This window comes from Lemur catta, chromosome 18, assembly GCF_020740605.2.
Source record: "Lemur catta isolate mLemCat1 chromosome 18, mLemCat1.pri, whole genome shotgun sequence".
In the NCBI taxonomy this organism is placed as follows: Eukaryota; Metazoa; Chordata; class Mammalia; order Primates; family Lemuridae; genus Lemur; species Lemur catta.
Window position 1 is genome coordinate 14,067,519 of NC_059145.1, and position 23,505 is coordinate 14,091,023.

General features: G+C 42.5%; 3 long non-coding RNA genes across 3 annotated transcripts in view; all 3 read left to right on the top strand.

Moving 5' to 3' along the window:
* Nucleotides 1–6,743, top strand: part of LOC123623500 — a 108,102-nt gene extending 101,359 nt beyond the window's left edge. Inside the window, exon 5 of the long non-coding RNA XR_006729870.1 lies at nt 6,672–6,743. This is a non-coding gene — a long non-coding RNA (uncharacterized LOC123623500). The remainder of the gene's footprint in view (nt 1–6,671) is intronic.
* A 3,404-nt stretch (nt 6,744–10,147) lies between these two features.
* On the top strand, nt 10,148–21,874 carry LOC123623150. The gene is made up of 4 exons (XR_006729806.1): nt 10,148–10,206; nt 12,300–12,434; nt 16,029–16,323; nt 21,854–21,874. It is a non-coding gene; the product is annotated as an uncharacterized LOC123623150 (long non-coding RNA).
* A 163-nt stretch (nt 21,875–22,037) lies between these two features.
* LOC123623151 overlaps nt 22,038–23,505 on the top strand; it is a 55,219-nt gene continuing 53,751 nt past the window's right edge. The window contains exon 1 of the long non-coding RNA XR_006729807.1: nt 22,038–22,143. This is a non-coding gene — a long non-coding RNA (uncharacterized LOC123623151). The remainder of the gene's footprint in view (nt 22,144–23,505) is intronic.

The following is a 23,505-nucleotide window of genomic DNA, read 5'->3' on the forward strand; positions in this document are numbered from 1 at the left end:
TTGTTGTAAGGATTAAGAGAATTAATGCATATAAGGTATCTGTGATGGTTCCTAACACACTGGAAAGGCACAACAATGTTGGATATCATTATCAGTCTCCTCCTGCTACTAAGGTATGTTAAGAAACATAGTGGGCTCCGGGGATATAATTTGGGAGCCCTACATAATATTTTCCTCCCAGTTACTAAAGTACAGAGCTAATCTCTCACTCCACTGTGCAGTCCTGGTAGTGAAGCCATCTGGAAACTCGTTCACTAGCGTTCCGTTTTGACAGTGCTGTCCTTCACGCACGAAGAGAAAAATATCCCACTGGCATCTGCCCACAAACTTTGTGTTTCCCCTTCAGATGGCTTCCAAGTGACTGGATTTTTTCACCTGGGCTCCTGTAAGAGAGGATGAGTTTCCGAGCGTGTGAGGAGGTTGGCTGTGTCCCCATAGAACACAGCGACACTAACTGGTCCTCTGGGGGGCTGAGCTCTACCTGCAGTCCTCACTGCACAGAGCCGCAGTCAGCTAGAATAATAGGCCGGTGGGATCCACTCAGTACTATTCCGCTGCCTCGGTGGTTCTACGGTGGCCTGATGCGTTAATGTAGATTCTGCTGGTGTCCTGGAAATTCTCAGGACATGGCTGAAGTCCTGTTAACTCTTATTCATGATCTTGGAAATCACAGAAGATGAAAATAAACTTGAGCGGCCATGCAGCTTCTCAGTCTTACTTCTCATAAGAAAACATTCCGCGATCCCAGAGGAGTGAGCACACCTTTCAGACCCCGAGGGAAGGCTCTCTCCCAAACTCATTCCGATGTGTAAGTCTTATTTAAAACACAAATAAACATAGACTTCTCAGTGCGGAATCTGGCTCCCTGCTGCACATGTGTTCACACGTGTGCGTGTGTGGGTGCCTACATGCATACCCTGGTTGTCATTCTCTGGTAGGAAGCTTAAATACCCCACCAAAGAAAGCAGAAATAAAACAAACACCGCAAACCACGCCACATTACATCTCTAGGCAGAATATCCTCCGCTCTTTCCGTATGTTCAGAGTTGCCTCATCTTTCAACTCTAGCACCACTGTCCTATGAACCCGTCTTCCCGGCTTGTCACGAGTATTGTTTGAAGCTGCTAAGGTCGGCTTAAGATAACATGGCAGACACAGGGCCTGGTTAATCCTTCAGTGTAGGGGAAACCCAGCTTAAGTTTCCCTGCATGAGACTTTTTAATTGATGCCCCGCAGGTCCACGCTTTCATTGGTAACCCAAGAGCTAAATGCTGGTCACCCTCATCTTGTTACCTGTTCTGACTCCATAGTCCAGGCCGCAGCCACCGTCCAGGTGGAAAAGGAGCCAGGCCTGAGGCAGGCGGGGGCCTCAGGTCTTCTCCCAGCTCCAACCTTTCACTAGATGTGTGACCTTAGACAAATTCACCTCGTGCTAGGGAGAGTAGCCTTGCAGCCCCTCCTCTTTTACACATAAACCTTAGAGATACATTAAGTGACTTGTCCATGGTCACAATGAACCTCTCCATGGCTCTTGTGCCTTAGTTATTAAAAAAAAAGGAGAAAGAAATAATATTTGGTATCTCAAAATGTGACAGGTGAAATGTGACACATATTTAAGGATTCTGCAAAGTTTAAAATTCTAAAACATGAGGCATAATTAGCTTGTCTACTCAGATGCATCTTCCCTTTACGTGGTTTGTGCTGACCCGTGTTTGTTGCTACTGACTTTCTGTTTCCAGCCTCCTCTCCTGTTTACTCAAGACACACTGAGTTCTGGCTGAGTCCTACAGGGAATTAACAACTCCCATCTTCAGTTTAGAGTTCTCAACAAAATTAAGGAGTCTACCCTCTCTCAGGCAACCATCCAACTCACTTATGTTCAACGAGGCTAGATGGAAAGTTGTCTCCTGCTGAACACTTGTGTTCCAGGTGATATAGCCTGTTCTGTGAATTAGCTGGTGTGTTTTTCAAAGCCTTTGCTGACAGCCAATATCTGAATTAAGGCTTCTTCTTCTGTACTTCTGCAGCCTGCACTCTCACTATCACAGCATACTGCATGCTACTTGTCAGTCTCCTTTCTGTAACCCTTCCTAAGACTTAAGTTCACTGAGAACAGGGAATGTCTGCAAGACCAGCATCCTCCGCACTACCTAACATTGGGACCAGATAATTCTTTGTTTTGGGGGACTGTTCTGTGCATTTTAGGATGTTTAGCATCATCCCTGGCTTCTACCCATTAGATGCTAGTAGCACCTCCCCCTCAGTTGAGACAACTGAGCAAAAAAGTCTCCAAATATTGCCAAATGTACCCTAAGGGGCAAAATCACCCTTGGTTGAAATCCTCTATGCAGACTGCCTTTTTCTTACTGGGCAATCAATAAATATTCATAGAAAAATACATGGATTCATGGAAATAAAATGCTTATGATGGATTCATTGTACAAGCCACAGAAAAACCTAACTTCTCTTAGTTTTAGTGCCACCTACAATGCCTGGCATACAGCTGGTGCTCAATATATATTTATTGGTAAACAAATGTTTGATGATTGTCAACAGCTTCCCGTATCCCTAGTAAAAGCTTTTTCCCTCAGGGAGGCCCAGGTGAAGTAGTGGGGAACCGTCAATATTAGGGGGAGAATATTTAAAAAACAAACAAATAAAAATATCTCTTGGCTGTGGGATTAGGGGCCAGAAAAATAAATCACCTTGCAGAAAGGTGGGGCTGTCCCCCAGACCATAGGCTCTCCATACAAGTCTGCACTTGGGGCAGAAATCAAATTCTTCGCAGTGGTAACATTAGAAACATCTACCAGCATTCATTCCTGGACTCCTTAAAAGACAACTCTGACAGGGCCATGAAGCACCAGGAGGGTTGCAGGACATCCAGAAGGTCAGACAAGGAGTCATTAGTGTCATTGCTGGGAGCGGAGCCTGTGCCTTCCTGACTCTCTGTGCAGTACTTGATTACACTGATTATTATGGATGCAAATTGAGACTTACTGCTATTGTAAAATAACAATGCAGGTTAATGATATTCTTTATTGCCATGCTACCATTTTTTTTCTAGAGGGGAAAATTATAGGCATGAAACCAATTAAGCCACCTTTCTTTCTTTGGAAAGCTTTTTTAGTTTTCCTAAGTGATGATTCTCCCTTTGTGCTCACTGCTTAACAGTGCAACCTGATTTTTTTTTGTCTCCTACGTCTTACTAAGATGGATGCTAATATTGCTGCTGTCCATTTTTCCCTGTAGAAATTGAAAATCACTATGATAATACATTATCTCACAAAGGGCAGTCATAAATAGGAAGAGCAAATATTTTGAAATGACTATTCAACGGACATTCTCCTGTAGAGGTTAGGCATTGTTGGAAATCTTTGTTTCCAGGATTGCCCTTTCCTGGACACCACTGTAGGATGGCTCTCCTCCCGACTGAAATGATGGCTCCAGAAAACAATGGCAGACTAATTTATGTGTTCCCCAAACTTTAAATAGTTGTCTTTTACTCCCAGGTCTACAAAGTATCTGCCACAGAAACCTTTCACATAGAAGGATGTCATGTCACATGTATATTGTTAATGTAACTATGGTAACCAAAAAATGCCACCAGTGAGTCTGTTTCATACACAAATGAGGGGACAGCTGTGAAGTCCACATGTCTGCCAGTGGTATAATAGATGTGAGCTAGGACAGCCTGGGTCAGAAAATTACAACTCATTTATATTAATCAGAGCTTTCAAATAACATTCCAACCTCTGAGCTATAAGGAGTACAAATGGAAGGCAGTAGGCCACTATAAAAGCAGTTTTCACTCCACAGATTTTTAAACTAAGTGCCTTAAGCTGACGCAGCAGCATCTATCTTTAGAGGGCACTCTGGAGTCAGAGCAGGCAGGACCTTTGGTGGGCATCATTGCAAGCGTAAGCCTAGCTTCTCTGCATCTCAGGGATGATTTTCCGTTCATTAAGTACAATGGTTCCATGCAAGTTAAATGTTTACGATAGTTGTGATGTTGGAGGCACAGCTTCCATAAACCTTTCAGCAATCTCACTGATTGTGCCAGTTAGTCCTTCCAGCTCTATTCACCCAACTCGGTTATATTACAAATGAGGAAACAGGGTTGGTGGGGCTAAGAAACTGATCCAAGATCACCTAGCTATGACTGGATAATAGCTTGCTTACCAACTAAATGATGAAGTTGCTAATAACGTTCTACCTTGTCTAGAGCTTTTGAAAACATTAAAAAAGTAAAAAATATAATAATATGTAAGCCTACATGTTGTTTTTGTAACCTAAAAATGGTATATATTTTAATTATTGAATAATATGCTTAACAGTTCTACAGGGTGCTCAGAAAGTCTGGAAACATATTTTATATTATCATGGATTGTAATGCAATACCAATAAATCATTTACTATGCATTTGTCTGTGTTTGGGGACTTGGAGGCTACACTCTAACACATCCATAAAGTAGGTGAATGATAATATGCTAAAACAAGAAAACTTAAAATGCAAAGTTCACTTAAGAAGATTTTTAGAATGAACGGATCCCCTGGTCACTAAAGTATTGAATTTTACAGATAAGGTTTAATTGTTGTTGCTATTATATACTTTGAGCCAAAATAAGAAAGAATACATGTTTTTATGACTTCATCTATATAATTATAATTTCATCCAGAATAAAATATTAATCAAAGCTCTATTCATGAGTTAAAGATACTTCCATTGTTTCCAGAAACATGATTCTAAATTATCATATGACTCTAAAATATGATTCTAAAATGGAATTTGCTTTATCTCTAGATTGGCTTAACCCAAAATAGATGTTCAGCATAATTAAAAAAAAATTAAATACAATATTTGAGCAACCTTACATTAGTGCTCAGATGAATCATTCAGAGAACTATTATTTTGTAGCTTAAAAATAAATTTTAAGAAAGCATTGTGAACGTCTAGTAAAAATAACATCTGTGTCCTATCATTTACCTTATTTTATTTATGACTTATGGTTTATTTATGGTGGTATCAAAAGCCCACCATTCTGATTTATTATTATTTATAGTCAACCAGCTTGGGAAGTAGCAATATCGCTCTGTAGAAGCAGATTTTCTTTAGTACCTGGTATATTCCCATGAGTGTCACTGCTTTCGAATATGTAGTAATGGCTCTAGCAGTTGAGGTCAAGATAGTAGCCTTAGCAGAGTCTAACCAGAGAGAGATCAATGGTTAAGTTTTTCTCTGCTTTTTCAGAATTTCAGATACTAACCAGAACTACCTGTGGTTATTTTTCAGAACCATGGTTTACAGTTGGCTCTGGTCTGAGATCTTTTATTTAGCAGAATAATCCTTGTCTAATAATTAGTACTTTATTGCTTTTATTTACCAAGGAATGAGCTCTAATCTTTCTTTTCATTCAATTTGCAGAATAAAGATTTCACACCGGCAGGATAATAGCCAAACATAAGGTTTCGCAAATGTGAGGCTTTAGTCATTTTAAGGTCACCAGGTTTGTCTAAAAATACCTAGATGATAACTTTACAACAAAATGGTTTTATAGTCTAGTTTAGCAATGTCAAGTTTATTTTATAGTTATCCACAACTCCATCGGGAAGACAGAATACCAAGGTTAAGTGTCAAATAAGAGTTTACAATGATTTGTTACTTTCTAACTTCTATATAGCTCTAAGACAGAAAATGCAAACTTGCCTATAAAATTTTCTCATTTAAATTTGATTCAATTCATTTTTCTCATCCTGGGAAAAATACTACCTTATGTGTAAAAGGCACTGAACCAGCAAAAATAACTTAAGGAAACATGTAAAATAGCAGACTAACATCTGTTGCCCACCCCTCCCCCCTAAACACTGAGCCCTCCTAAACAATGTTGTCTTTTTTTTTTTTTTGGTTGTGTTTTAATGTCCCTTTCAGTGAATATATAGAATACAGGGGCAAACGCTGTTCAGTGAATAGGTTCTTTTTCCCTTCAACAGTGTTTGGGACTGACAAAAGAAGAGGCCACTGGGGCTGGTTTGTCAGTAGGTATAATCGCCGGTCTCACGTGCTGCCCACACTGTCCGCCTTTTGTTCAGCAGTCACACAACGCCAGGAGGTGAACAGTGCAGTGTGGTCAATCAGCTAACGTTAGCCAAGGCAGAAAGGTCCTTGCTTTGAGGTCCTTTGCCTGACTGCCTCCCTGTTTGTTGGTGACTAGGGATGGGATGCTTTCATCACCTGCAGTTCTACAAGTCTAGTGCCTTAAGAGCCAAATGACTTTGACGACATAGTGGACATTCTGATGAGATCTTCATGTAAGTCAATGACAACTATCTACTATATTGAATATATCTGAGGATGGGGAGCAAATGTGACCAAAAGGTAGAATTAGAGAAAAAAAAGAAAAGAAACTCTAAAAGTTGAGGGAGGATTCAGAAATCACTTCAAGCCACCAGAAGTTAAGTTACTGTCTGTTTCATATAATCATTTTCCTAACTAGTTTAGAACATCTAGCTTGAATGTTGCACAGATACACAGCCAGGTAAAGAGCAAGCAGCACTCTGAGCTTTCAATACAATAACACTCAAAGAATTTGGCTCTTGAATAAAGGTGTCAGCAAGCCATGGAATTCCCAAACAGAAAAACTCACACTGCGTCTTTATTCTATTTTCTTAAGGTCTATTGTTAACTGAAGACTCCTTGTCTTTTCAAATTCCTTCATGTGAATGGATGAGGCCAGACATCTGCCAGGATCCGCTCACATTTGCATGCAAATCAGAGACTTCGGGACACACATGGCCCTGGAACCAGTAACACTTTTACTCTAGATTTATCCGGATCAAAGTACCTTCCTGAACTTTCCAAGCCTCTAGTCCTAGCTTTTAAAAATGAAGTACTGAGCATATTCGAGTAATATTAATTCTTTAGACTGTTTTGGCAAAGCAAATTGCAGAACAAAACATGTTGTCTTTTCAGAAAATCCTACAAGCAAAAGCCCAAATCACCGAATTTGAATTCCACTTTTCCTTTATTATCTAGGTCTGGGAATGAAAATACATATGGTGGGATGAGATTTAGAGAAGGGTCCATTTGCTGGACTCTTGGCCTTTTCCTGTGTGGTTCAAGTGCCTCATTTACACCCCGGCCATTCATTCATTCATTCATTCATTCATTCATTCATTCATGGCCAGGCACTGTTCTTGGCGCTGGGGCGACAGCGGTGAACACAGACAGGCAAGGTCCCCCTCCCCTGCAGCAGGCATTACTGCCCAATCTCCCAGTCCGCCCATCCACGCCGGTTCCCTCGCAACCGTCCCGGGATGGGCTTTCCCACCTGTCCCGGGTGCGCGGCTGCCCTCGCGCTGCCGGACTCTTCCACCCAACTCCAGCCTGCCAGGCAGGGACTCCCTCCGCGGGCGGCGGTCGCCGCGGGAACCCAAGCAGCACCGAGTCGGCGGCCGCCCACACCCCTCCGCACGCAGCACAAAGGACACTGGCTGGCAAACTTTCATCGCTCCTGACCCCGGCCGAACTGGAAACGAAGCGCCGGCTCCATTCCCGGAGGGAACCGAAGCTTCCCTGACATTTCAGCATCCCTGGCAAGCCGCCCGAGGCTGCCCCCGCTTCTGTGCTCAAAACGCATAGGGTGAGGTTTTCTCCCCCGCTTTGACCTCCCGATAGTTGAGTAGATTCTTTCTGATGGTTTGACTTCAATGCACTCAGTGCTTTGTGAATTACTCCCCTTGCCCCTTTCTCTTCCCAAGGCCACTGCCAAGACATCCTTCCTCCTTTCTCTCTGCACAACCTGCCGCCTGCCTTTCCCTTCTCTTGGCCCTCTTTTCAACTCCCTGGGCCCCCTCTTCCGCGCTCTTCTCGGGGCCCAGCTGCCTCCCCGGCTCGCATTCCAGCAGTCCTCCTCCCTCCCCATCCCAGGGCACCACCCTCCCGCCGGCCCGTCCCTGCTCCTGTCGCTGCCTTTTGCCCATTTCTGTCTGGCCTTCCTTCCGAACTATCACTTGCTCCCACCCTTTTATTTTTTTTCGGGTGGGGAGACTAGGTCCCCGTCTCCCGACTTCGTCATTTTCCCCACCTCCACGAGCCGCGCCCCCTCGTCCCCCTTAGGCCCGCGATCTTATCCCGCGGTTCCCTGGACCCTCCGGGGTCCGCCACGCCACCAACTTTGCCTCGACTTCCCCTCGCTGTCTCCCACACCTCCCGCCGCAGCCCGGCTGGCCGGCGCACTTACCCCGAGGCCCAGCCGGCCGGGGTGTCGGGTGCGCACGGACCGCGCACTGGCGGCGGCGGCGGCCGGAGAAGGACCGGCTGAGCGGCGCCTCCTTCCCAGCCGCAGCGCGCACGGGCTCCGCGGGGGACCCCGGCAGAGCACCACGACGGGAGGCGAGGCAGCGCCGCGAGCAACAGCTGCCGCGCGGGGCTGGGTTCACTCGGCGCTTGGGGGCCGGGGCAGAGGCAGGCAGGGCTGGGAAGGAGGGTAGAAGTGGGGCGCAGAGGGCGGGGCAGCGAGTGGCCGGGTCCCGAGAAGGCGCCCCAGGCGCCCAGCGATGCCGCCGCGCCGCTGCCGCCGCCCGGGCTGACGCCGCCGGCCCCTCTCCCCGCCCGGCGGGCGCTGCAGCCGCGGGCGCACGGGCCTCGCCTCGCTCCCCGGCTCGCCGCCCGCGCCCTCCGCGCGCCCCGCTTTGTGCTGCCCGCAGCCGGCGTGCACCTGGTGTAAGCAAAGGCGGTCAGCTGATGGGCCGCGCGCGGATTGGCTGCGCCGCCGTCTCCTCCCCTCCCGCCCGGCCCCCTCCCGGCCGCCCGCCCCCCGCCCGCCCTCGCTCGGCCCCGCGCCGGGGCTCCGTCTGCGGCCCGCCCGACAAAGGCGCGGCGCGGCGGGCCTCGGGTGGCCCCGGGCCTCGGGTGGCCGCCGCCGCCGCTTGTCTGGGGCCGGCAGGCCGCGGCCGAGTCAGGGCGCCGAGGCACGCGGCCGCCTCGTAGCAGAAGACACCAAAACCCAAACAGAAAGCGAGGTTCGCGCTAGGAGGCCGGCCGGGCACCGTGGGGCCCCATCTCTGCGCACCGCAGAACCCGGGCGCAGGGGCTGAGCGCCAGACCAGATTCAGCCCGCAGGGAGCCAGGTTGCGGTGTGAAAGCCGACCCTTCGTCCAAAAATACCCGGCGGTTCCTCGGGCTGTGAGCGGGCGTCCGGGCGGGCGGACGCGCGGGGCTGGGGAGCCGGCCTTCCCCTTGCCGCGGGAAGCGGTCTAACGACACTCACCTGAGGGGCGAAGTCACTTCCCATTCGGGGGGCTGTCGGAACACATTTCCGAAACTTTGAAATTACAGCTTTTTGATTTGTTAGGTGTGAAACTTGTGTGCAAATACGCGGTGGAGGATTGAGAAGGGTCTGTTTGAAGCGGAGGGTCTGGGAGGAAAGGGTGGGAAGGGGTCTCTGCAAACTGCATGGGAACCTGAGTCTCAGCTTCAAAGTGGCCAGCCCGGAACGCGGCTCAAAGGAAGCCTCCGTGCTACTTACTGGGACAATCTGCTTTAAGCTAGAAAATCATTAGCGCTTAAGTACTGAGCAATTCTGGGCGAGACAATGTGGCGATATTTCCTCAAGATGTCCAAGCTTAGAACTTCTGGGGTATTTGGAAGGCTACATTATTACAGAATGATCTTTTGGATTCTTTGAAGCCAAGGATAAATTGAATAACAATAATTGTATATTCTTGATCCTGATAGCATTTCTTGATGTCTTATATAGATGCCTCATAAATATTTGATGTCCCTGTATGTCCATGGAACTGTCACGCAGATACAAGTGAGTCTGAGTCGCAGTATGCCTTGGAAGGCTCTAGGGAAAGACAATATTAGGACTCAGGTTAGAAGGTTGATGAAGAGTAGAGGAACAGCCAGACCAAAAGGCCCATTGCTGTCTATAACTGAATGAGATTTAAGAACTTTCAAAGCAAGTTGAGTCTAGAACCTTACCCAAATTTCATAACATGATTTTGTGTCTTCCCGCTTTTTCATGCAGATCGTATATAGCATGGAGTTTGTCTGAAAGAAGGTGGGGCTCTGGTGGAAATACAAAACTTAAATGATCAAGGAAACAGAAAATGCAGGTTTCTTAAGGAGTTTCCTTTAGGTTTTCTGGCCTGTCTTCCTAGGAGTAGATGATGCTGTACCCTGTGAGGTAGAGCCTTGCAGAGGTAGGTTTTTGGGGGGTGGAGGGAGGGGTGGGCAGTTGAAGCAATTAATGAGAGTCCTAGGAGGCAAGAAGTATCACAGCCCCCAGGTTTTGGAAGAGACTTCATGAGAATGGTATGAGTCAGGCACCAATGTATGAGCTTTGACATCAAGCCAACACTGCTTTAAATCCCAGCACTGCAGTTGATGAGCTATGTCCCTGTGGGCCAGTCACTTTATCTCTTTAAGTCTTATTTTCCTTGGTTCTAAAGTGGGGTTAATAACAGTACCTATTCCAAAGGATTATGCTGGTTAAGTGACCATGAGCATGTAAAATGCTTAGGGCAATGCCAGTATATAGTAAGCATTCTACAAATGTAAGCTCTAGGCATTCTTAGCCAAGTATTGAAGACTAAAACAAGACATCAGGTTAGACAGGTGGGATGATGAACTGACACATGTGACAGAATATTTTAAAGGCACTAGCAGCAGCTCCAGTGGAAACAATGGACTCTGTCTCCCTGCTGTTCAATTCATTGCTTTTTAAATCAGCATATCATTTATTTAAACTAATTTCCCTCTTCCCCAAAGCAAGAGTGAGAAAGGAAGCTCTGCCTATTTCTACTTGGCCGCTACATTTATTTGGCTCCACACAGAGGCAGCATTATCATTAGGAAGAAATGTGTGTGTCAGAGATGGGAGAAGGGACTTGGACTGAAGGGTGGGGATTGCTGTGGACAGAAGAGGATAAATGAGGCATAACTCTTATAAATGAGTCTGAAATTTAGTCCAGTTATTGGAAATTTGGTATATTTCCTAGTTAATTGGTCCAAATTTTAGAAACTGCCATTTTTTAACTCTGCAAAGAGGTTTCAGGAATATTTTATTTACTGACACTTAAAAGCCTCTTGTCATTGGGATGAATGACAAACAAACACCCAGTCAATAAACTGCATAACTAAACCAAATCATTCACTTGTTTCTTGCTTAAAGAGCTCAAATCTATCTGAATTACTCCTAAGTGAGCTCACCCCATCCTGGGGTCCTGAATCTATTACTTAGTTAAAAAGGACTTTATCTTAGTATTTATTTTTAGGGCATTGTAGAAGACTGTGGAGTCTTTGAAGGAGAATGGAATTGGAGAGAAGGGCCCAAGAGTTCCCAAGAGAGCCAGGTCTTACTGTTGATGTGCAGAGTTCTTGCCCCAAGAGTTGGCTGTGGAGACACTAACAAACCCCTCTGGATTCGCCCACAATCCCTGAGGTTCTTTACCTTCGGTTTGAAGGAACATTATAATTGGTATTAGCCTAATTGTACTGATCTATGTGATAAATGAGGGAAAAAAAGAAGGATGAAACTTTAGAGGGTGATCAAATTTGAATAATCTTTAAAAGAACATCTGTATTTTGAGAAGAAGATTATAATATGCCTGTTAAAACTACAATTTTTCAAAGTTGAAAATAGGTCTCTCTCTAACTGAAATATTAACAGAGTGCTGGTAGTCAATATTCTTTCCAATCTCTAAACTGATATTATAGTTTTAATATTTAATATTTAGTGTTAACATCCACCACTAAGCTCTTAGAGGTTGATGACTATGCAACTTATAATTATGTGACTGTTGTGTTCATTGTTAACTTTCATACCAAATGTGCTGTTTCTCTAAAAATTTTTGACAGTTGAATGGGTTTACTGCACATACATAGTTCCTGTTCTTCCAGTTTTATACCACATATGAAATCATTCCAACACAAAAAAGGCATTAATTGAGGGTTTTGCAATTAAAATTAGTTTTAGCATTTAAGACTAATAACTTGATATGGAAGTAATGTGACCAACCATCTCAGTTTGCCTGGGACTGTTTGGATTTTAGTCCTAAAAATCCTACATCTGAGGAAACCTCTCAGTCTTGGGTAAACCAAGTGGCTGTTCACTTTAAATGGAGCTAACATTAATAGATTTATGGTACTGCTATAATTTTAGTTGAGTTATAGCCTTGCAGATATACCAAATAGTGTTTTATGCTGGACTGAATAAAGGATCCTATTGCCACTTGTAGAACCTAATTGCTGGAGAGACCTTGACAACCATCAAATCTACCCTCCTTATTTGATAGGTAATTAAACTAAGCCCTAGAAGAGGAACTCTGCCAGTCTGTTGACAAAGTCCACACTGAAAGCTAGACCATACACTCTCTGGAGACAGGGACCATATGGCCAGCTCCAAGCCCAAGACCTATATCATATAACAGGTACTCAGTAAACATTTTTTGAATGGGTTAAATCAATAGATAAATGAATGCCTTTATGTAATTGTATCACATTATATCATGAGCATTTACTACATATCATTCAAAATCTTCTGAACTATAATGCTAATGACTGCATAATTCCACCAACCTTCTGTTGGTCAGAAATAAGGGCTTTATTGATTATTTGCTGTAACGTGTTATAATAAACATACTGGATCAGAAATGCCAGTTTGGTTATTGATCCATAAACTGGATTATCAACTTAACATATTCAACTTTTTTATTTTCATTACTGTTTACCTTTAGCCAGCTAGAAATAAAAAATACTAAAAAATAAAAGGATATTTGCTTTCTTTGCTTTTGTAAATATGTTAGTTGATAAGGGAATTTTAGAATCAAGGTTTTTTGTTTGTAATTATTTGCTCTCCATTCTGATTTCTCTTTTTGTCTGTGTGACAATAGCTAACATAAATTGAGTGCTAACTCTGTGCCAGGTACTGTACCTAGTACTGAGTCCTGTATGGAGAGAGGCAGTGTAGTGTAATGGTCAATAGCCAAGCCTTTTTGGTTTGGACTGTGTAGGTTCCTATTCCAGCTCAACACTCTCTGTGAATTTAAGCAAATTACTTAAGCTCTCTGGGCCTGTAGTAGCACCTATATCATGGGGTCTGTGAGGGTTAAAGAAGTGTGTATGTGCCTAGCATATAGCAATCATTTACTAAATATTAATGTATTAGTTAATACAATGCTAACTGCCGGAACAAATAAACCAAAGAACCTCAGTGACTTAAATAAGGCCAGTTTATTTTATAGTCATATAACAGAGTGTGATTCTGGCTGGGTGGGCTCTACATGATCATTCCAGGCCTAGGTGACTTCCCTATTTTGATTCTTCTTCCTCTACATCTACAGACTCCTTTCTATTAACACAGAAGATAAGGAAAGAAAGAGAAACAAGGATCACATGGGAAAATTCTATGGGTTAACCTAAAAAATGCCTTGTGTCACTATTGACGAGAACTCAGTTACATAGCTATACCTAATAACAAAAGCAGCTGGGGAATGTAAACTAAGTGTGTGCCTAGAAAGTAGAGGAAGAAATTTTGCAACATATAGCAATCTGTATTAGAAATATAGCAAGGTATACTAGAAATACAGCCATCTCTCCCACTGCTGTCCGTTGCCTCACTTGGTCCTCATAACAAGTCTAGTAAAGTAAGAGAGAGGAAATGACTAGTTCAGAGTCATACACAAAGTAAGAGGGTATCGTTAGAGCAGACAAAATGTGTGTAGAACAGCTTCTACAGCCGTGCGTTCCAGGTCTCGCTTCAGCTTAAAACTGCTCTTCGTTGATTGCCAGCCTAATTACCATCAACACGTCGCCTTCCTAAGTTCCCAGAGACTTCAGGCAGGGAGAGGAGGACTGTCAGCTGCCCCCGCCAGCAGCTTGTACTCCTTTTTCTTTCAGTAACATCCTTCTTCTTTAAGTAACCATAAAACTTTAAGGAAGTTCAGAATCGTTCCTCATAAGAAAGTGCTTAGACACTACTGTGCTGGAATTCAGTGCCCCTATTATCATAAATTTAATATCCACACTTACTTTTAGTCCTAGGGGCCTATGAGGCTATAAAAGAAAGATTGGCAGATAGAGTAGACTCAATTGGTTTATATACATTTTGCAGAAACACGAAGCTTAACAGAATTTCCTCCACATTTCATCTAGCACCTTCCTCTGTCAAGTTTGTCTGCATTTTGCCTGTGCTTCATTTGATTTTTATAATAGAAGACTCTCATACTTTTTATCTCTGAGCATGCTAACAGTCTCATTTGAGTAAAACATTGCCCATATTGCATTTTCATGGATAACTAAGTACTACCTATCAGACTAATTATCTGTTGAAATCCTGATTTTCTTGAATTAAATTCACATTGTACCCTTGAGTCTGTGTCTTTGTCCAAACTTTGCATCACATACAAGCTATCTTTGGGGAAAAGAGACTTAGTTTTTGAATTTTGTTACTTTGGAGGAAAAAAGCTTCAGATAGGTATGTGGTATATAAATGGTGACTTATCTAGTTACTAGAAGCAAGGTCATATTACAACTCAATTCAGTAAGTACCATAGGATTTTAGAGCTGAAAAGAACCTTAGAGATGATCTGGAACAACACTTTCATTTTATGGATGAGCAAACTGAAGTCTCAGGAAGGCTAACGCTTCCGAGTACTTCAGAGCATCTGGGAAATCTGACTGGATTCAAACCCTTACTCAAGGTCCCACCACTGGTCAATAAGAGAGCTAGGCCTAAAATCTAGTTCTCTTGATTTTCAGACCAGGGGTCTTTCTCTTACATTAGTGTAACTTTAACTGGGATCCTCAGACCTCCCAGAAATTCATGGATGTACTCTTAAAAGAGTCTGCAAGGTTGCTATGTGTGAACCCAAAAGCATAGGCAACAAAAGCAAAAATAGACAAATGGGACTACATCAAATTAAAAAGCTTTTGTACAGCCAAGTAAATGGTCAACAGAGTGAAAAGACAACCTACAGAATGGAAGAACATATACATCTGCCACATGCCATACATCTGATAAAGGGTTAATATCCAAAATATGTAAGGAGCTCAAACAATTTTGTAGTAATAGAACAACCCATTAAAAATGATCATAAGATCTAAATAGACATTTCTCAAAAGAAGATGTACAAATGGCCAAGTATATGAAAAAAATGCTCAAAATCACTAATTCTTAGAGAGTGCAAATTAAAACCACAATGAGCTATCACCTCACACCAGTTACAACGGCTGTTATCAAAAAGACGAAAGATAACGTGAATTGGCAGGGATGTGGAGAAAAGGGAACCCTTGCACACTGTTGGTAGGAATGTAAATTAGTATAGCCATTATGGAAAACTTCATGAAAGTTCCTCAAAAAATTAAAAATGGAACTACCATGTGATCCAGCAATCCTACAACTGGGTATATATGGAGGAATTTTTGTTTAATTATAATAGTATGAAAAATTAATATAAGCATATTCTAAAACACCTGACTAATCTTATATTTGAGTGTAGGTAATTAACATCTAGTGCCAATGTCTATGTTTGTGTTTATGATGATGTTGATGCCAACAAGTACCATGTAAAATATTTGGACTGAATAAAAGAAAAACAGGGTGATTTTAATACAGAAATGATGTCTTTTCACCAGGTGAAGGCCAAATAATATCTCAGCATATTATAAGAAGGTTATACAGAAATTTTATGAATTAAAAGTGATGGAATTGAAAAAAGGCATGAGAGAAGTAGGTAGTCTAACTATGTTTAAAGAAGAGAGAGAGAGAGATTGGACATGAGTACCCAAGTCATACTTTAAGAGGTGACTTAACTTTTGGAAAAAGGGGAACAAATTTATCACCCATCACATAAAGTTGACGATTGAATTTAAATTTAAGTAGTTTGGTAGTCTGGGTGTTTTTGTTCTAAACAGTTTCATTTAAATAGAAGTTCTGTTATGAGTTGAGATATGTCCCGTACAGATTTGTATGTTGAAGCCCTAACCTCCAGCACCTCAGAATGTGATTTTATTTTTGGAAACAGGTTCATTGCAGATGTAATTAGTTAAGCTGAAGTAACACTGGAGAAGGGTGGGCCCCTAAGCCACTGCGACTTGTATCCTTATAAAAAGAGAAATCTGGACACAGACGCACAGGGAAGATGTCATGTGAAGATGAAGCCAATGATCGGGGTGATGCCTTTACAAGCCCAAAACCAGCAAAGATTGCCAGCAAACCACCAGAAGCGAGGAGAGAAGCACGGAACAGACCCTCCTCACAGCCTCAGAAGGAACCAACCCTGCCAACACCTTGATCTTGGAGTTCTAGCTTCCAGAAAGGTGAGAAAATAAATTTTTCTTGTTTAAGATACCCAGTTTGTGGTACTTTGTTATGGCAGCCCTAGGAGACTGATACAATTGTAGTGTGATAAACCGCACATATTTAAAGTGTATGATTTTGACCCCTGTGTACACCGCTGATGTCATGATCAAGGTAATGAACGTATCCATCACCCTCAAAGGGTTCTTTGTGCTTTTTTGTGATCTAGTCCTTCCTAGCCTCCATGCCCTCCTGCTTACTGACTATCCCTAGAGTCAGGAAACTCACCTGCTTTCTGTCATTATAGATTAATTTGTATTTTCTAGAATTTCTTTCACCTGGCATAATTATTTTGAGATCCATCCATGTTCTTGCGTGTATTAATAGTTTATTTTTATTGCTGAGTATAACTTCATTGTATGATTATGACATTACATGTTTTCACCTGTTGATAGACCTTTGGATTGTTCCAGTTTTTGCCTATTATATATTAATATAATGCTTCTTTGAATATTTGTATTCAAGTCTTTATATGTATGCTTTCATTTCTCATGGGTAGATACCCAAGCATGAAATGACTGGATCATGTGGTAGATGTATATTTCACTTTCTATAAAGCTGCCAAACTGTTTTCCAAAGTGGTGGTACCATGTTTCATTCTCACCAGCAATGTGTGAGGGTACCGGTTGGCTTGCGTATTAAAAACCCTTGAAGGTGATTGTCTTTGGGTAGGTAGGAACTTTTGGATGATCTCAGTCACCATCTTGCTTATCACCTTATACCAAGTTTAATTCACACACTTATGTTACCCACTCATCCAGTTTTGAGTGTGCAACTTCTGATGTATAAGTTGGTTCAGAATTGGCTATTTGAATATGTTAGTCACACATTAATATGTACAAATCTCTAAAGATTCCTGGACCAAAGCCAGAAGATACGAGTGTGCCGTAGACTAGCCATATACCTCTCAGTGTGCCATTAACTGTCTCTCAGCTTTCACGTGCTCCCTGAAAAGTCAGAGTAAAGGCATCAGTCTGGCCTGCCTCTTCAGTTTCCAGGTCAAATCCAATTGTTCAAAGAAGTACTTTGCAAAAGATGGAAAGTATAGACCATTTTTTCATGAAGCCAGGATAGTGAAAGGCTGTCTGGGAAGTCAGATTGTGGCAGCCTACCTGGCGTAGATGGTGTCTAATGTAGAGTGCACTGGCCAACTGCGCCTGCTCCCTTTTGGCTCAGTTCCTGGAAAGAAAACAAAATACCAATGGAACTTGGGACAAATGACTAAATGCCCTCTAGGACCATTCCTCCTGAAATCTGAAAAGAACCTGGACTGAAAAGCAGGAAGCAACTTTCTCCCATTGGAAGTAAGATTTTGTTTTAATAATAATAGTAATAATAATAATAATAGTGGCTAACACTTACTAAGCATGTACTATGTGCTAGGCATGGTGCAACTCTTGCATGAATTCCATGGATTTCTTACAACAATCCCATGAAATAGTAAGATGTTATTATTAATATCACCCTCATTTTTTCAGATGAGGTTATTGAGACCTTCATGAGGTTAGATCACTTGTTCTGGATCACCAGTCGGATATGATGCCAGAGCTCATGCTCTTAACTGTGAGACGATCTGTACTCTCTGATCCTGGCTGTGGTATAACACTGTGATCTGGAAGGACTGCACTGTCTTGACTATGTTGATGCAGATCCTACAGCTGTTGGGGAAAACACTGAAAAATTCAAAACATAAAACAGATCAAAATAGTGTCCAAGGAGCTGTCCCCAGATATTTCAATTCTTTCTGAAAGGAGGAATGTGAGGAATACTGCTCACATTTTATTAGAATAACAGTGTCATTCACAAAAATAATAAGATTTGAAAGTCGACAGATTTGAAAATTTGTGAAATATAAAAGGCAATGAAATTTCAGTTTGTGACACTGGAGCTTTCTGACTGCTGCACGTGAAGGGCCAGCCATGGGCCACCTAGTTGGTTCCTAAGGATTGAGCAGTTATATGGGATGTGGTCTGCCAAGGTCACTTCTTGGAATGTCACCTGGTGAGCTTATAGTGAAGACTGGATTTTAGATGCAACTTTACCACTGATAGCTTTACTTCTCTGACCCCCAAGTTCTTTATATATAAAATGGGACAGCTGAAAGAAGCTGTGGTATTCATGTTTTTTTCCTCCAAGTACTCTTTGGTTAAATTAAATCATAAGAAATCACCATATCAAGACATAAAAGCAAATTTATCTAGGCTCTTGATTGCAACAACCAAAGCTATCCTAGCTAATTAGGCAGGAAGAGCTGTACTAAAAGGTACCAGTTGGTCCACAGGGTCTCTGGGAGGCCTAGAGAGCAGCTAGACATGGATGTTGCCCAGTCGGGAACAAAGCAGCTAGAGAAAGTTACCCTGACACACCATGTGCCTATTCTAATGGAGTCAACATTGTCACTGTTGCCCGTCACTTGATACCTATCACGCTGTGGTCTGGTAGTCAGAAACTTTGGATGCCTCTTCCAAATGATGCTGGCGTTGTTCTTGCCAAAAGATCTGAGCCCCTAGCTTTCGGCTGTCTTTTTATGTGGCTCATTTGTGCCTCTGTGTTGTCTGACCAAACCTAGGCCTGGTGCAGAATGGGAGGCCAGCCAGCAAGTGGTTGGACTGGGTGCTAGGTGGGCCAACTCAGTCCCTGCTGTCTGTGCTCATTGAAGATGTCCAGAGCAGGAGCCCCTACTCAGCCCCCTATTGTCACTGTTCCTTAGAGATGATGATGTCTTGTTAGCTGGTCACTCACTGAGCAGGTCCCCAAAGATGTGCAGGTCAAAGTTAGAAAACCACCAAACTAGATTATTTCGAAGGTTCTCTAGTGCTAAAATTCCATGATTCTATGCATTTCGAAGGTTACATTAAGTAGAGGTGTTTAAACAGTATTTCATTTTCCTGTATATCATGGCTAATGCCAATATATTCTCTGTAATTATCAGTAGTTAAGAATATTATACCCAAGGAATGTGGCTTATTCTGCATTTATATTTTGGTTGATTTCCTCAGTTAGGTATATCAGCACAAGAACATCCAATTCACATAGAAGGAAAAGAAAGGGAGGGCAGAAGGGAAAGGGGGAACATTTGGCAAAAATGTATGGAATTTCTTTTCAGAAGGATAGATTTGGGGCCTTTCAAGGAAAGCATTTTTAAGTTGAGAGTGCTTGCAGATGCAGTTATAGGAAAAATGCCTGCAGTGTTTGGTACAAGTTCAGATTTACAGGCCCCCAGCACAAAGCTCCAAAAATCAAAACAAAGAGTAGGCAGACTTAAGCTACCTTAAATTATACAGAGATCTATTTACTTAATCTTTGGCTTTCTGAAGTTTCTCAGCTCTCAGAAAATAACTAAGTTATCATAAAGGTACCCCAAAGACATCAGAAATCAGTGAGGTACTACTGTATTAGGCATGGTAGGTCCATCAATTGCATGATAACTTGGGATACACTATGTCATGTTGTCTAAGATCTTAAGATCTAAATACAATTCCTTGACCTTAAGAAGCTTTAGCTTATCCATAAGAAAGGGATAATAATAGTTAACTGCATCATGTTGTTGCAAGGATCAAATGGGATAATATATGTTAAATTATTAACACATTGCCTGAGAATAATAAATGTTGTCTAGTATAATTTGGGACACTTACCCCGGCCTTTGGTGTTGGCCTGGATGGTGTTGGCAGCTGAGCAGTGATTCTGGGCGGCTGCTGCTGAGGAGAAGACATGGCTTCCCCAGTTTCTAGTCTAGAGGAGACAGAGATGATATTCACAAATATGCCCTCAGCCCACAAGCTCTCCACCGTCACCAAGACATGGAGACAGATCACCCCTCTCCCTTTGAGTCTTCTTTAACTGTTTAAGATGGCCCTTGCTGTTTATTATGGACTGATTTAATCTATATTTGACTCAGTAAACATTGATGGGCACCACGTACATGTAAAGTGCTATGACCTATGAACCAGGAGACCAGACAAACATGGACACTAATTTAGCAAATATTTATTGAGTTTCCAGTGTGTTCTAAGGACTGTCTTGGCTCTGAGCTTGATCTAGGCTCTAGAGGATCATATGTGGGCCATGGTGGGCACATGGGGAATGATGTTAAAGAAGCAGGTGTTAGGATTGACTCTGCCCGTACATATGTATGTGGGAAAAATATAGATAGGGTGACTAACCGTCCCACTTTGCCAGGGACTGAGGGGTTGTCCAGGACACAAAACTGTTCTTTTTAAAATTAGGACTGAGTGATTTCCTAGGATGTGATATTTAATATTTTCATGCTAAAACCAGGAAGGTTCTGGCTAAACCAAGACAAGTCGATCATACTAATGTTTTTCGCATCCCTTATTGGATAGCCTTTCTACCTTTGAGGAATTTAATTCCCTGCATTCGGAATGAAATGCTTTGAACCGGGATGCAGCAGTGATGTAGCACAAAGAGATCCAAAGTGGAATTTAAGAGAGCAGCTCAGACTCTCGCTCTAGCTCTTGCTGTTGTGGTGACGCTGGACAGATTGATTACCTCTTGGAACTTTAGTTCCGTCATCTATAGAAGCAGGAATACCCATCCCCTGGGAGTTTGAATGTGTTATATGAGATAATATGTGTACAAGTGCCTGGCACAGAGAGGGAGGACAATCTTTTTAAATTTTCTATTTTTGAACGAGAAAACATGTTACATTGGTTTAAAAATAAGAAGTTAAACATACATATGCTTGTCTACATTAACCATCCATCATTTGTGCTTCAAATATTGCCCTGGAAATGCTATTTAAATGTTTCAATTGGGTGTATTCCAAGTTACTAACAAGTTGTAAACTCCTCCGGTGCAAGCATGATCTTTTTATTTCTTGGGTATTTCCTAAAAGCTTCTAGAACTTAGCATAGTCAAATTTTGAGAATACAAATTGCTGAGATTGGTTTGTAATGCCTTGGGAATAAAATATGCAGCAAATATTTAGTTTATTTTTTTATCTGTGTTTTATACCCCAAGTCTACCACCATGAATGTTAATCTTGTATCTGCATGTAAGGAGCCAGCTCAGATCATATCCCTCCGTTACCTAAGTTATTGCATTTTAATCCTTTTATCTGTGTGATTTCCTTGCCACGTGCAAATGCAATGGCAGCAGAAGGTGGCAGAGACAGGACAGATGTACACCTGCCATGTTAAGCAGGCTGAAATCCTTCTGTATAAGCCTGAGAAAACACAGTGGAAATGTCAGAGCTAACAATGTGGGGCCTGAGTTTATAAGCAGCAACCAGCCAGCTATGTGCAACCCCACATTAGCCTAATGGAGATAAACTTCTTTGTAATTTCTAATTTTCTGTTAACATGATGGGTTAGTTTGTCTGCTCATTTGGGAAACGCTAAAGGGCTTTCTTTAAAAGTACCAGTCAGGAGAGAAAATGTCACCCATTAGCAGCCAGCTTGACTCTTCCTGTATTCATTCCCCGTCTCTCCTTTTCCTGTTTCCCTCCATGTCTCCCACACCAAGCAGTTTCTGTGATTGACTTCACGCCAAATGTTCACCCAGCACCCTGGGCATACGTTGTTGTGTGGTGGCCGCATTGGTCTGCACATGGGGTCTCTGCTCCTGACGGTTGAATCGGCTGAGCAGGGCACTCTGTGGCTCAAGGCCCTGCAGATTCTAAAAGAAGGCTCATCACTGGGTCGTTGGGATCATCCGCTAAACCAGCCTGGAGAGATCTGCTAAAATCACATCATTAGAAACGTCACCTTCTGAGGCTTGAAGGATGTTCCTGAGTTTGTGCCCATGGATTATAAGAGGTAATTTTCAGTGTTTTATTTTTAGGGTGGCAGAAGGGAAGAGGGCTTCAACTGAATGTTTCTAATGGCTAAAAGAGCTTAATGTGGCATCGGGCTTCATGAAAAGAAGTATTGTTCTTGAAACAAGGGAGGAGAAGGTTTAGCCGAACACGAGCAGCTGTATTTAAACTAAATTATTTATTTATTCAACTAAAATGTATGACACCTATTCTGTGAAAGGCACTGTGACACTGAGGCAAAAATAATAAGTAGCTCACCAAGACAGATAGACGTTGCATTAAATGAGAGTTCTGTGAGGAGGCCGCTGCTTTTCTTTCTGGCTTGGCTCATGGGACTGCCAGATTCTTTACTGCAGCAGTCACAAACCCAGATGTCTGCAGGGGGCTGGCAGATAGATGAGTAGAGTGGCCCGATAGGGACCGTGCCAAATTGCAGAGGATGTACCCTGTTTAAAGTGTGCAGCTGCTCTTCAGTTCTACGCGATTGTCATCTTGTGAGAATGTGGGTCTGATTTTGCCAAGAGAAACTGGAAATCCAGAAGTTAAGTGAAATATTTTATTTTAAAATACTGTCAAGATAGCAGCTAATTCAAATTTTTGAAGGCTTTGTAGAATAACTCTTAACTATCTTTGGGCTACATCCTGCTCATGGGCTTCTAGTTTATGAATTCTGCCCTAATAGGTAGTGTTCACCCAATCAAGGTGTACTTGCCAATATTTAGACAGGTTCTTCAACTTGAGATTTAACATAAATTACCAGTTGGTGTAGATGGCCTGGACCCAGTAATAAGAATTACTCAGTTTACTTACTGTAACGGGTCGATGAAGACAAATGAGTGACGTGGGCATGATTCAAATGACTTTGGCAGCTAATGGGGGGAGCTGGTCTCCACTCACAGTGGAAAGTTTTAGCACATTCTGTTGCATGTGACCTGGACCCATTTTGTACTTCCACTGGGGTAAGGAATGGGAATAAAAACCCATGAGCTCTACTTGCTGATTTAGGGGTGATTAAAGCTATTTCTGGAGATCCTGTAGGATGGATTTATGGTGAGCTCAGGCCAAATTCTCTTTGATGCTTTGAACTTACGTCCAGAGCACCACATCCAATACAAAGGAACTCGTCTTCTCTGTGTCCTGGCAAAAGAAATGCATGTGCTCAGTAACTGGGTTGGTGGCTCTTGAGTAACTTCTGTAATTACCTGCCTGGAACCTCTTTTCCTCATGAACAGCAACCAAATTTCATCTCTTCACCTGCTGCCTGTATCATGCCAAAGATAAAAATGCCCCAACTAAACCATGTGCATGAACTAGCCACATTAACAAGAGAAGCAATGGGCCATTTTCTCATCAGTCACTAATT